At 34.6% G+C, this 15816-nt stretch overlaps 1 protein-coding gene across 1 annotated transcript in view; it reads left to right on the forward strand.

The window, feature by feature from the left end:
* Positions 1-15816, forward strand: part of LOC118191814 (uncharacterized) — a 196751-nt gene that overhangs the window by 107968 nt on the left and 72967 nt on the right. The gene's annotated exons all lie outside the window — the stretch shown is intronic.

A 15816-nucleotide genomic window follows, 5' to 3' on the forward strand; every position in this document is an offset into this window, starting at 1 on the left:
TTGGAAGGAATACGTTGAAAAGTTGTACATGTAAAACGTGAATTAGTCTTCATTTTCTTCAAGGAATGCAGTGGTACACTTCCAAGTATGACTTGTTGTTTTGCTTTGGTGAAGTTTTACTCTTTAAAAGTCACTTGGATGAAAAAATTAATTTTTTCTGTAAATATCGGACGTAAAACTTTTTTCTGATAGTATATTGAGTTGTTTTAAAATTTTTTTCTACTTTTCTCATTTTAAATTTCTTATTGAAAGAGAATCCTACGACAATCATAAATCCCTTACTGAAACTTTCTTTGCATTGGCTGAACTAGGTTTGTGTATTTTTTCGCTTCGTTTCCGATAATAAAAACACTTTTTTCTGGGTTCTTTAGGTAAACCTATGCTTCATCAAGGGTCATAATTGTATTTCCATTTATCTCCCGTTAAATAGTTTTCTGACAGGCTTCTACAAATTGGTCTGCGTTGAGCTACGTGACTCGACAAAAGTTAGTGAACATTATGTTTTTTACCTTTTTAAAGCTATAAATCTTCGTTTTTATTTTATTTATTATTTGTATAGACGTACTCAAAGGCTTTGCAATTAATTTCTGCATCGGTGGATTTTCTGTTGTTACTAAATATTTGCTAAATGTTTTAATGAATTAAAGATTTAGGAACCTCTTGGATTGCGAGGCCTCTCGCGTTTACTGTTAATAACGACACCTTCAATTTATCTTTGATTTGGTGAAGCAAACAGTCACTTGTATTGTCCCCCCCCCCGCCCAAAAATAAAGAGAAATTTTCACAAAATGTCTAGGTGTTTTTATTTTTCGAATAGTTATTAAATGGTAAGCAGGATCTTCCTTTTGATAAAGTGTTAAAATAAACCTACTGTAGGCAGAAAGACTAGGAAGATTGTTTTTTGGAGAATTAAATGCTGGTAAGGAAGGGATAGGAGCACTCCTGTTAAATTTGAATTAGATAATGAAATGTATACTTCATGGCGCGACCTGGCAGTTTTATTCATTGGGTCGGTGGGGTTGTGGGACGGGCATACGGCTGCATTGCGCGTCATGCAATGGGAGCGGAGGGTAGGGATAATATGTTTCGGATTTTGGACGAAGCCATGCATTCTGATGAGTTCGGGAAGAAGGAGAAAAGACTAGATTTAATAAAATATTCACAGTAGCAGAAGGAAAAGTAAAGAAAGAGATGTAACTCTTTCTCCTTCATATTCCTTTCGATTTTTTGCTTTTAATGGTTGACCTAACTTCAGTTTCGCCTCGGCGAGGTTATCTTGTTTCTTCTCCAATTTTTTATAATGGTATTTTTATACGAACTAGTTCTTTTATTCAATGTTTTACTCTTCGGTTACTTATTAATATATTTCCTTTTTTTTTTTTTTTTTTTTTTTTTTTTTTTTTTTTAATTCTCGCCGTCTTCGACCCTTTTTTAATCATTTTATAGGGCTTTCTTGGCTTCATTCAGGCGCGGTCATTTAATTTATCTGCAGGTTTACAGAGATGGTTTTTTTGTATTGCGTTTTATAGATTCGAGTTTCCTGTCCAGTGCTTTAGTACGTAAATTCCTCCAGCAGCACACATATCGCACAAATTACATGAGTTATTTAAACTATTTATTACACAAAGCACAGTTGTGAATATCTTAGAATAGACATCTATGAGAGGAAATAGCTTGTAATCATTTCATATATGAAGAGTGTCGCACTATATACAGGGTGTTTCATAGATCATGGGACAAACTTGGAGGGGTAGTGGAGCGTACTAAAATATGCATTTTTTATAGGGATGTAGGGTCTAAAGTGACGGGTTAAGGCAGGAACGCAAAAAAAAACGACACGAGAGAGAAACATGTTTATGTACAAAATCATCGCAAAGTGCTTCTTTGTAGCAATACAGTATTCACAATAAATGTTCAAAATTGCGACTACCAGCAGTAATACATGCTTGGTAACGTCTCAGAAGGAATTGACGAACATTTTGAAAAACGACAGGCATTTCGCGCACGCTTGCAGCCGCAATGGATAGTCGTGCAACAAGTCCAGTGAGTCAACGGCGGTCTCGTAAATGATGCTCTTCAGATGGCCCCATAAAAAAAAAATCCAAGCTGGATAAATCTGGCGAAGGGGGTGGCCATCGAATGGGTCCACCACGGCCAATCCATCGGCCTGGAAATGTCCCATCTAAGTAATTGCGGACCCGCACGTGGTTATAGGCTGGGGCACCATCATGCTGGAACCACATGCGATCACGAACGACAGCCGGAACATCCTGCAGCTATTCCGGTAGCACCTCTTGCAGAAAAATATGATAACATAAGCCATCTGTACGTGCAGGTAAGAAGTATGGGCCTATGAAGTAGTCGTTAACAATACCCGCTCACACAATTCACGGAAAAGCGGGTTTGGAATGCATTTGGACATGTGCTATGTGGATTTTGAGATGGCCACACGTGCATGTTGTGGCTATTGAAGATGCCGTCCTGTGAGAAAGTTGCCTCGTCTGTGAACAGCACATCCGATGGGAATCCGCCTGCGCCGCACACTGCTGCAAGAACCAATGACAGAAATGAACTCGAAGAGGGTAATCTGTCTCTTGCAAGGCTTGGACTCTCTGCAAATAGCATGGGTGCAAACCATTTTCATGCAATACTCTCCAAACGGTGGAATGACTCAGCTGCAGGCGACGTGCAATAGCTCTTGTACTTGTCTGACATGATTCATGCACAATGTTCAAGATGGATTCTTCAGTGCGAGGTTGTCGTGCACTTCTTCTTCCACTCCTAGTGTCAGAGGTGGCTTCAAATGACCCGTTTTGACACACAGACCGATGCAACCTCTTGAACATTGTTTCGGCATACGCCTGTTCGAAAACCGTTTCTGGTACAACGGTAGCGCTGCTATACCGTTCCCATTAGAAGCATCATACATGAGATGCATGTCAGCTTTTTTCCTGTGCGTAAACTCACCCATCACGCTCGACATCAGAGTTGTGAATGATCCTCTGATGCATAGGATCGTGGTTTTTCCGGCTCACTACCGCCCTCTACCGCTGCATTGCCAGCCAATCACAGCTGTAGTTCCTATTACTGTTAGTGTTCCCTTTTTTGAACATTTATTGTGAATACTGTATTGCTGCAAAAACCCGTCACTTTAGACCCTACATTCCTATACAAAAAATGCATGTTTTAGTACGTTCCACCACCCCTCCAAGTTTCCCCCATGATTATGAAATACCCTGTATATATGAAGAGTATGCAACCACTCTTTCACGGTCATTCTAATCCAAACTGCCCTGATGAATATATTGATTACATGAATGTTATATAATGAGTTTTCTTGTACTTGTAGGTACAAGCCACTTTCTCATAGAAAATCTTCCTGGAAGCCTTTTCCGTTACTCAAATAGTCTTCTCGTGCTTTGCCTTAGTTAACCCCAAGTTAGGCGCTCAGTTGATTCTGTCATTCACATGCTTAATCTGAGGTTAATCAATCAGCCGTACTCGTTGCTAACTCTAGTACAGTAGTAGCTTGGTTAACGGCGGCCTTAGTTAACGACGTATTGGTTAATACGAGTTGCAGTAAGCAACTTCTCGTTAACCAAATACAACAACACTTAACAATACAGTAAGCAACTCGTCGTTAATCAAGAAGGATATATCGGTTCAGTAGTGAGGATTTAGTCGATATGATTTACATTTATGGGGCTGTGGATGAAAATGGACAAGCCGCAAGGCACATATGCGGAAAGCGCTCTCCAACAGAAGTCTGTCAAGTTATCCATTTCCTAGGCACTAAATTTCTTCAGGTTAGAAAGCTTGAAGTCACTGGTATATGAGACTCACGTAACATCTGACATCGACCTCTTCACCAGATCGTGGAAACGGCGGAAAGTGTCTAATTTGACACATCTGGCTAATTTGAACAAGTCTGTGAATTCATACGTCGACGTGGTGAAGCATGCATTGCGATGCATGGAAGGGATTTTGAACAAAGGCGTGTTAACCGCTGCTATAGATTGCCTTTCTCTGCGTATCGATCACGTTGCACGGCACTGTCTGATTTTCACACACGATTTCCTGTTTAAAATTTGTTCGTCCTGGTCTGACAGCATGTTAAGATTATAGAAGATTTTTTGGAACACCCTGTATACAGCTGAATTATTCAGTAATTTTAATTTCGGCTTGTATATGTGTCTTCAATTTCAGCTTAATTTTTGCAGTAGAATTTTATTTATCGGCTTATATTTGGATCGGCTTATATCAGGTAGTTTACTTTAATCAATTATGGCAAAGTACTCAGAGGCTATCTGCGTGAGGTGAGAAGTGCCATCGTGGAGGACTTTCTAAAGTTTAGGTTCATTAATTAACGAAAATCACGCGACAATTATCTGCCTAATGGTATTGTATCGTATTAAAAATGACGCTGCGCCGTATAAATAAGAGAAATTTTTTGTAATGGTAATTTTTAACCGGTTCGCATTTCATTGATTAAAAGAGCTCTTGAGGTTTCTCTCTATCAAACTACAGAAGTTCAATTAATTCCTTTTATCTAATCTGATCCCAAACTCAGATCAATGTAAAATCTACTCCCAATATACCGGGGAAGGATTAAACAGATTTTGTATTCACCGGGTTTGGTCTAAAATAAATTAAAAAATAAGCAAATAAAAAAAAAAAAAAAAAAAATAGTCTGAAAAGTTTCAATTTTCAATAGTGCCGTTTGGAGGGTTAAGTATTGTATGTTTTCGCTAACGTCACAGTTGATCATCCGTTCTTGTAATTAAGACACAATAACACGCCGAATAAATACTAATTCAGAAGTCAAACAACAAAAATCAGCGTTATACCTACAAAATTTTCACAGGACTAGTTTCGATGGTTTTAACGAACCATCATCTTCAGCTGCAAAACCGCAAATGAAAATCAACCTTCAGCTGCAAACCGCATTTGCGGTTTTGCAGCTGAAGATGATGGTTCGGTAAAACCATCGAAACTAGTCCTGTGAAAATTTTGTAGGTATAACGCTGATTTTTGTTGTTTGACTTCTGAATCCGTTCTTGTATTAACTTCTGTTGATTATTTTTTTTATTATTAATCTATTCTCCCATAGAATGGAAAATAAAAATTTTCATTGGTTTGCTTTAAGAGTTAGGAAACTCCTGATCACGTGATATGCCGAAAAGCGCTTCAAGTAAACTATGACAACCCTGACTATTACGACTGATTTCGGAGCATCGTTTTGCCACTAGAATTAACCGATGTCGTAGCATCTGTTTATTTAAAAAGTAATGCGCACATAAATGATTCGACGAAAACGTTCGAGACTAAAAAACTTTCCGGACTCCTTAAAGCTGAGCTTGTTTTGTTGCAGAAGATGGAAGAATTACTAATCGAAAACCAGAATAAAGCAAAATTTCTACGGGGAAAACAAAAAAGAGAATAAAATTCTTGGGATAATAGCAGATTAAAGTCAAAGCATTTAGGAAGTGTAATTATTCATAATAGTGCGTAATTTAATTGTAAAAAGTATGGAATAATATATAAACATTGCTAAATCATCCGTTAAAAATAAATTGATAAATCGTAAAAATAAATCCATTAATCTTCTGCTTCCCATTGATTCCTATCGAAATTCGAGAGAATAATATTAACAAAGCCATTTCTATTTTGAGATATGATATTTTCATTTTGAATGCTGATTTTAATTTGCTTAACTAAATGAACTTATTCTTCAAATTAAAGAGCTTAAAATACATTTTAATCATTAATGTTGTTATTCTTTTAATTATAATACAGATTAAAATCTTTTTTTCTCTGTTATTTGAAGTGCTGCCGGATAAACCGTGATTTTGGATTAACCTTTTACTTCGGTTTTTATATTACATCGGTTAATCGGGAGTCTACTGTATAATAATGATTAGGACATATATAATTTATTTCTACAAAACATTTTAGGGCTATCTGCTTTAAGATGGACGTCTTCGCGTTAGTCAATTCGATGTGAACAGTCTCGTATTCGCGTTCCGTTGGATAATATATCTAATGTCATAGTTTGGAAAACAGTACTCTAGTAAAATAAAGAAAATACGCAATTTTTTTCATCTATAATTTTCAAAGGTATCATTTCTGACTTGAAAAATCCGTAGTTAAATTATAGGATTCACTGTCATATTTCTGAGCCATTAATGTTCTATCTAGAAGGTGCACATTACTGCATTTCTTCGATTGTCGTTGATTTTATTCACTTCTTTTCGTTCAATCAACAGAAAAAAAGACACTTAATTCTGAGAAAATAAAATGAATGGAATCAAATGCTAAAATACATCTGAGAATTATATTTAAGAATTTACTTCGATTTATTAAAATGGTAGCATTTCTATTTAAATTAGTATTTTGGGAACTTTTTTTTTTTTTTTTTTTTCAGAATAATTCTTATCTGGGCATAATCTGAAATTCAAGGACCTGAATGATTATATGCGGACCCAGTTTTTGTAATAAATACGTACATTAGTAAAATGTGCTATAGATGTTTTGTTATTTGTGCATTAATGCTGTTTAGAGCTTTTGGAGACATAGTTAACTATCTCTAAGTGGATATAAAATGAATGACCGAATTTCGCAAAAAGAAATTTGTCGCTTTGACTGCAAGTGATATTTACCTTAATCTTTTATAGTTTAAGTAAATGTGTGAGAAAAACTGGTGCAAAGAATGCAGCTGTTTCGGATGGGAGCATTTAAGGGCGGCAAATTTTTTAGAATTTAAGGAAGCACCAGGCGGCAGAATGTAGAAATCACAGAGATTGCACCAGACGGTAAAAAGCCAAGCTCCCTTGGTGCAAATTAGATAATAAAACTATAAAAAAAATTTTATGAAATAAAGCTGTTATTTAAAAACTGTTGAAACAATCAATGAGTTAAAAGGAGAAAAATAATTTATCATATAGTTTAATAGCAACAAGAAATTAAAAAATTATATTTCAGAATTCATCTACAATTTTATATCTCGAATAATAAAAGCGTTAAGCGCCCTTGATAAATTTATAAATATAATGACTTACACTTTTGACAATGCAATTCGAATTTTCGGTTTCATTATTTAGGCGCCAGCGCTTTTATTATTTGCGATATAAAATTCTAGATGAATTTTCTAAAGAACGTTATTTAAACTCATGCTTCAGTTAAAACTAAATTATTTTTCTCCTTTTAATTCATGATTCGTATTATAAATTTTAAATAAAACCTTATTTTATTAAATTTTTAAAATTTTTACTTATGTAGCCTCAATGATACGTTATTAATCAAATTATTCAAGTAAAAAAATCCTTTTTCAACAACTAATAATCCCGTTTTTACTTTCAGCGATTCTGTCACATCGAACGATCCAAGAAAATATCCAGATATTTTGCCGAAAATTAAAGCATTTCCCCCCCCCATAGTCCTATGGTGCAAACAGTAAAACTCAGAGAGTTTTAGTTTGTTCATTAAATGAAGATATGCGCAAAAAATCGTTATCAGCATTAAATTTTAAAAATATATATAAATCAAATTCTTTAAAAAACATCACTTCACCACATTGCAGCATTATTTATAAACAGTCTGTGTGTAATATTTGAACTCGATAACTCATCAGGAAATAACTTAAAAATTGACGACAGGTCTTTGACCATGGCGACAAACACTATGAGTGAACTAAATAAAAGCTTATAAAAACGGAATCTTCACCGAAGAGAAGTTATTGGAGTAGCAAAGTCGCTGAACACTGGTAGTTCCACCTCGGTTCGATTCTACGCGAACGAGCTGGCTACATGGGCGTTTTGTGGTTTTTCCAACTCGTAACTTGGATACAAGCCTCTTTCTCTTGGAATGTCCTCCAATAAAGCATCTTTCCCCTTAGGCACATACCCTTGTGTGCTTTGCTGTAGTTAGATAATAGAGGTCTTTCCCACTAGACCATTATAAGTTGTTTTATTTTCTGCTTTCTTGTACAAGTTAAGTATGTTCAGTTTAAATTTAAGCTATAGGCTAAACTCAGTCATATTCGTACGCAATCGGATACTTTAAAGATTCGCTAGTATTGCATGTCTAACTGCTAAAAGAGATTAGCCTTTTTTCCAGTTAAACCTGGTATTGTAGAAAATCACGATACTTTAAAGATACTTCATACTTTAAAGATTCTTTAAGGTATGAATGAACCTTTAAAGATTCGGAAATTTTGCATAAATTGGCCAACTAGATCTTAATCTAGCCTGAGGTTGTCATCCTTTGTAGTTTAACATGGTACCATATGAAAACACGAGCAGTTCCAGTTTTCGTCTATCAGATTAAAAAATATGGCAACTCTTCCGGTTCTTTACAAAGTTTAATTTTTGGCCCACTTGAAGTCGGTAAGTCGTGCATTCCTTTTGATTGAAAAGAAAATTGCACCGCGAACTTCCTTCTTCTCCCCTCACTTCACATCCCACTTGTTACGCGTAGGCTGCCTGCCGCAGTCAGAATTTCATCTCAGAGGAGAGCGAAAACGTCCCCTGTTATTGAGAATTTCTGTGGAGAGGAAAGCAAGATACGAAATCTGGAAATATCTGTGGCCCTTCTGTGTAGCTATATAATAAAACAAAACTGTTACCGCATTTTTGAAGACAGGTGTATCCTTTTTGTCTATTTACGCAGCTCTCGATGTTTGATACCAAAAGTTATTCCTGTTTTGTTGAAGGATACTAGCTATGCAGATTCGTGATTTCGGAATATTTGGAAAAGTCTAGAGATTACTATATTCTGTTTAATTTTATTTTTACCTCCTTCGGTTTATCAAGAGAAGATAAAAAATAGATACAGTTCAATTTAAAACTTATTTCCCAGGATCTCGGAATCCTGTTTCTCTTTCTTTTCTCTGGGCTTCATGGACGTTTTCAAAAAAATATTCAGATAGATAACAATCGACTTTTTATATAATGAGTTGTAGTAAATCCGTGATAATACCCAATGTAGCTTTAAGTGTTAGTATACAATTTTTTTTTTTTTTTTACCAGTATTTTTCTCAGTTCATATGAGTGTTGAGTTTTTTACTAACATTGCTTTATAAAACTTTTTTTTTTTTGTTAACATTTTCGTGTGTTTACTTTATTTACTAAATATCACATTCTTGACGCTTACGCCACTTAAAATTCGATTCAACAGCAAAATCTAAAAATATTTAAAAAACAGTATACCTTTAGAATTTTCGATGAAGGTCTCGCGCGCTGGAGATAAAAGCATTTTTTTTACGTACAGTGTTGCTGCTGCTCGCTACGAAATAGTTAAATATTTTAATAAAAAAATTTGCTAAGGTTTAACAAAATATGAAATAGATAATAAAAAAAATTCAAAATTCAAAATTTGGGCTTCCAAGTGCGCATGTTTGGGTGCAGGACTACGTTATTGAAAATTGGATAGCTCTAGGTACCGTTGTTTTTTCACGAAAGAAACATAGATACATTCATGCAGATTCATCATCATTTAATTTCTTTAAATATAATACAGGACGATAATATTTGATAGCAACAAATTGAAAAGTGATTCAATGCACTTAAGTGCTTTGAAGCAAAAACTCGCTTCAAGACTAATAGCCTATTCCGAACTAACGTTCCTTTTGGATTAATAATTAAATTTTCGGAAAAATTGATTCTAGCAAAAATGGGAACATGTTCGAAGAATGAAAAGCAGTAAAGCCTATCCACAGTTTGAGGTGTTACGATTTCAAATGCAAAAGGATTTCAAATTTCCTTTCATCGATTGCTAATGGCAATCATGAACCGTACCAGAAAATGTAAGAAAACTGCCCAGTACGTTAGAAGAGTAAGTGTTATGGCTGTAAATTGTTCAAAAAGTTAAGTTATTTAAGAATATGCAGAAGATGCTAACAATTTCGAATGGAAAAAAAAAAAAAAAAAAACGGAAAAACATTTCTTTGAATCCGGCAAAATTTTGGGCATCAAAGCATAAAATTAGGTGGTAGCTTCTTCTATCTTCATGAGACAAAGTTTACTTTTTGAGGAAGTTACTAGGAGAGAAAGAAGGCTGAAAACCTGTTAACTTGTAAAGAATGTTTCACTAACCAAGAGCTACATACTCGTGAGACTGCAAGTACACGTACTGAAGTTTCTAAATCTTTCTTTACAGAAAATTGACAGTATATATTGAAGATGTACAACGAAAACAAAATGACTTTTTATCAGATATTAAATTAAATATTAGCTACTAATTATTCAAGTTCTTTCAATGGAAGTAAAAGAAAGGGCGAGCAACGGTTTCTTGATCATCTTCTCTAGCTAGGCATGTCAGTCTTCCCTATCCCAGTTTACCTTTTGACACCTCATATGATCCTTATCTTGACTTAAGGATGCACGTTGTAATGATGATTAAACCTTTATATTACGCCTTAGGATGCACGTTGTAATGATGATTAAACCTTTATATTACGCCTTAGGATGCACGTTGTAATGATGATTAAACCTTTATATTAATGTAATATGAAATAAATATCTTATATTAATTTTAATCTCAAAATAATTTTTAACATGCGTTAATTAATAAAAACAATATTTTTATGCAATGAATACGTTGTAAAGTAAGTAATGAATCCGTTTTATACATTGCAATAAAAGCAACATATTTTGGGATCGGTGAAATGTGTTCTGAAGTTAATGTCACGTAGTTCGTTTTAATTAATATAACGTTTTAATATCACGTAGTTCATTTACGACGCCGCTGCACGAATGCAGTTCCAGCATAAAACGAACGAGGTTTCATGGGAGCTTAAATTAAAAATAATCAGTCAAAAGTTTATATTATTCGTGTGTTGTGTATTTTTAAGCTAGCCTTTGTCCTCCTTTCACTACATTTGTTTCTTCGGTTGTTGTTATTTTGTTGATTTTGGCCTGAGTGCTACTTTAAAGGCGGGTTCGACTGCTTAGAATTCACGTTTGTACGGAGATGTAGGACTTTCGCACTAGGCAATATTTATAATTAGGTTTATTGGATTATGGCAGAATACTTTAAGGCTATCTGTCTAAGTGGAGGGATGTCTTCATGGAGAACTTTTTAAGACAAACTGGATTTATAAGTAGAACGCCGTTAACTCAAAAAGGTGGGTTTTTTTTTTTTTTTTTTTTTTTTTTTTTTTTTTTTTAAATACTGCAATGAAAACAAAGATATTTTTAGCCGGATACTAAAAGCTCGCATACTTCCACCTATTCAGAAATGCATAAAAAAATTTGTTTTAGCAACTAGCTATGGAACTCAACTAAAACTGAAAACTAAAATTAAAAGAAGAATTTCAGGTTTCTGATATAAATTACAAAGACGAAAACCAGTTTAATTCACCCTTATTTAATAAAAAATTAACTTAAAATCAAATCATTGCAGTACAATACGAAAGTCTTAATATCAAAAAGGGAAGAAAAATTCCTGTAACTGACTTCTGTCCACTTTTAAAAGTAACGCCAATCGAATAAATAGACATTCTGAAGATACTTCCGTAAGGTGGTGGTGTATTTATAATTATGGCAAGGCACACTAGGGCTATCTGCCTAAGGGGAGGGATGCCTTCGTGGAGGACTTTCTAAGGGAAACAGACTCGTATACACGTTACACATGGGGAAAACCACGAAAACGCCCATGCAACCAGCCCGTTCGCGGGATTCGAACCTCGGACCGAACTACCATATTTCCGTAAGACATTCAAAATATCAACATTTCTTGAAAAATTATAATGAAAAGAATGACTAATGAGAAAAATTTAGTATCATTTTTAATGCAGTAAATTTGTGATGTTTTATTTGTGAAGGCAAAAAATTATTCCTAAATATTACTTAATTATTAACTGAAAAAGGTCGACGAATAGGAAGACCAGTGGTTTCTTTGCGGAGATTTCAAATCGACGCCAGGAAAGGGGCGGTCTGCTTTGACCTTCGACTTTGGGCTGCCGACCTTCGCTGGAAGGGGAATCAGACGAAATTCCCTCATCAGACTGCTCCGATTTCCTTCCTACCCATCTCATTTTACCGGCGGAGTGACGGGGAAAACACGCGGTCAACGTTTGGCGAGGGTAATGTTGCCAGGGTCGAGTGTAAATCGCTTCTTGGCGAAAGAGATGAATTCGAGTGTCAATTATTACAACACTAGTATTAGACGTAAATATTTATTTAAATGTTCGTTTGCATAAATAGAAATATTACGAAGTAAGAGTATTTATTCAGAGATGATGATTATTATTATTACTATTAATTCATTATGACTGTAGTGTACATTTAACCGAATTAATAAAGGATTTGACAAATTTATCATATTCCAACTTCCAACACATAAACACCGGCCGAGTAGTAAAACTGCGAACAGTGGTAGGTCGAACTGGGTTCAGGTCCCGGCAAACGTCCTAGTTGCATGAAATTTTCATAGTTTTTCCTACGTGTTGCATGAATACGGGAGAGTTTCTCTCAAAAAACGAAGACCCTCTTTACGAAGACCCTTTTAGTGCCGAAGACCCTCTTTACGAAGACCTTTTTAGTGCTTTGGCTACTTATCCGGTTAAGTATGCATTAGTATGCTTAGAAAATTCTATGCACAGTAATCTAAATTATTGGTATTAATTATAAGATCTGTTTAGGGAAAAGAATTTTTCCATGAGTCATATTTTCCAAATACGTTATCGTTGTTTTTCGGGAAAGGGAGGGAAAGGATTATCGTATCGATTCGTTTGTACGATTTCGTAAGCAAATGCTATAATGATTCGACTACAACAACTAGATTTGTGAAACTGATTCAATTTCCCATCTTTTCAGCACGCTGTGTTTAAAGCAGCCACGAGCTAGCCAGGTCCTAGCGCACTGTCGCTTATTCACTGTTTATTAACCAGAGTTTTCGCCTTTTTACACCTCTTACGAGAGCTTAAATTGCGCCGGAGCCCACTGAAGCCCGGCTGCGATACTTCTCAGTTTTGAAAGCAAATCATAATTTTACCCAGAGCGCACCGGAGCTCTAAATGAAAAGGCTCCGGTACTTCTTTCATGTAAGTTTCAGCAACAAATTTTATTATAATTTTAAATATGCCTTGATAAATCGATTCTGAATGCAGACGTGTCTTTCCCTCGGATTAAACTTGGAGAGAGGTTGAGACTCTTAAGGAAAGTAAAGCACCCACCCACATAAGAAGTGCAAAGAATTGAAAGCGGGTTAATTTTTCCCTTCTGAAAGTAGTAAACGTGAAGGTGGTCGCGCACGTACTACGCATGGACCTTATAAGAAATAGACCAACCCAAATGGGTTTTTCTCCCTCGTCTGACGCGTTCCAGGCTGTCACCTTGATCACATCCGGAGGAGTAGGGAGGACTTGCAGAAATTTAACAGTGGTTGCCTATTGCAGCGTGTATAATTGTCAAGAAAAAGCTGCTTGTAGCGCCGCATTTCACAAATTAGAATTTCTACATATTTTTATATTTGAAACTGAGATTAATTTTTAAAAATTTAGCATATTTATCAAGCATAATTAGCATTCCAAATAATTATAAAGCTATTGCATGCTTTCTGGGCTGGATATTTTTTTAGCTTTTCCTAAGCTGTTAGGAAATTTGCAACTACTTCTTTTAGAAAATAATATTTTAAATCTGAACTAATAGAAAATTTCAAACAAGCAAATTTTCTCTTGCAATTTTTATGTTTTTTATTGGTGTAAATAAGTAAAAAATACTCATATTTAAAAACAAATTTTTGAAAGTTTTGTTTAAAATTCTAAATTGTGCTGCTTTTTTAAAATTATAGATGAGTATTACAGCACAATTTCTATAAAGAAATTTTATTTCAATTATATTTCATAATACATCATAGTGATAAACACTTTTGACTCCTTAATTTTTATACATTTAATTCTAATATTAAAATTGTATTTAACCGTAATAATAAATTTTGCTTGTATTTTATAGTGATTATTTTTTAAATTTATTTTTAGTTCTGCATAAGATTTTTTTTTATTTACTGTTAATTTAATTTATTAGCTCGAAGCGGCATTTTGCGCTGTTTCACTATAAATGTCCGTGTCTCCTTGCAAATTGTTGTTACCAAATATTACTGTATTATATTTAAAGAAATTAAATAATGAAGAATCTGCATGAATACATGTTTCTCACACTGTGACAAAAACGACGGTATCTTGAGCCATCAGATTTTAAAAATGTAATCCCCCACTCAAACATGAGCATCTGGATGGCCGAATTTCAAATTTGTTTTAATCTGTTTCATATTTTGCAAAACAAATTTTTGATTAACAAACTCAACGAGTTCAAAGCGAGCAATAGTAACACTGTACGGAAAATAACATTTTTATCACCAGTGTGGAAATTATAAAGCTATGCTGTTTTCAAATGTTACGGGCGCTGTTTCAAATGTGGTTTACGGACAAAGAACATGATATTGAATAAATATAGGTAAACACACAAAACGTGGGAAAAAAAAAAAAAAAAAAAGAGTTTGTTTTTGGGCGTAATATAAAATTTGAGTGCTTCTAGATTTTATCTTATCTTTTTTTTTTTTTCCTTCCTTGCACTCAGAAAATTTTATGCTCCGAATTTTATAAATTACTGAAATAAATAATCCACTTTAATGTTAATAATTTAATGATGATATAATCAAATAAATGATCGTTTTGTAATGTTATTATAGTTTTGAAAATCACGCCTGAAAATGTTCATTAAATTTTTTAAAAAAATTATCAGATCTTGTTTAATTCCTTCTTTAACGAAGAAAGTCATCGCTCACATTGCTGGAATTAAAACAATCCATTCAAACCCACATCGCGGTTTTGACTTTTGTAATGTGAAAAGAGCTAGTTTTTATTTAGAAAAGTACTAGATGATTTTCTTTTTTTGAAGGAAATGTTTCGAGACCCTAGCCTTGCCATGTTAATAGGGTTTACACTCACCAAAGACCAACAGATAAAATCTTTTAACACTGATAGTTCGACAATGGACTCGAGTCCCGGCGAATGGGTTATCTACATGGGAGTTTTCTTGATTTTCCCGAAATGGTTCTCTTCAGGAATCAATAGCATCCGTAAGAAGGTATTTTATTCTTTTACTTGAGTTTCATTTTCAGACTCCGTACACTCAAACTGTAACAAAAGCTTATATCGCATATGGATATCGCGGAGTTGAATTCACGTGAGCTAAAGTAGCTGAGAAAGTTAAATCATGTTTGCTTTGCGAAAATCGAAAGAAGCGTTTTTTGTATTTATTGAGTATAATAATAATTTATATACTAACAAATACACAATTAATAAGTATTTATAAAAAAGTAAACCATAAATTTATATGTATGTACCTTCATAGCATATTAAAACGAAGTATTTTTAGTTGTATATATTTTTACATAGCGTATGGAGTAAAATAAACTATTCAAATTTTACGTTTTGCGTATCCTTTGAAATAAAAAACTTGAAATCAGAAAAGTGAATGACAGTCCGACATACGGTGAAAGATGGTGTATTTAATTAATGTGGTGTATTTAATTATGGCAAAGCACACTAGGGCTATCTGCCTAAGGGGAGGGATGCCTTCGTGGAGAACTTTCTAAGGGAAACTGGCTCGTATACACTATACACACGGGGAAAACCACGAAAACACCCATGCAGCCAGCCCGTTCGCGGGATTCGAACCTCGGACCGAACTACCAGTGTTCAGCAACTTTACCGCTCGGCCGCTGGTGGGCCCGGTGAAAGATGAAATGAGGTAATAAATTTTAAGAACTGCCGCTAGATGATTTAGTCTGAAACTTCAACTACAGCCTATGCAT

Source organism: Stegodyphus dumicola, chromosome 6, assembly GCF_044657685.1.
Source record: "Stegodyphus dumicola isolate Sdum_Otavi_A_Nest chromosome 6, ASM4465768v1".
In the NCBI taxonomy this organism is placed as follows: Eukaryota; Metazoa; Arthropoda; class Arachnida; order Araneae; family Eresidae; genus Stegodyphus; species Stegodyphus dumicola.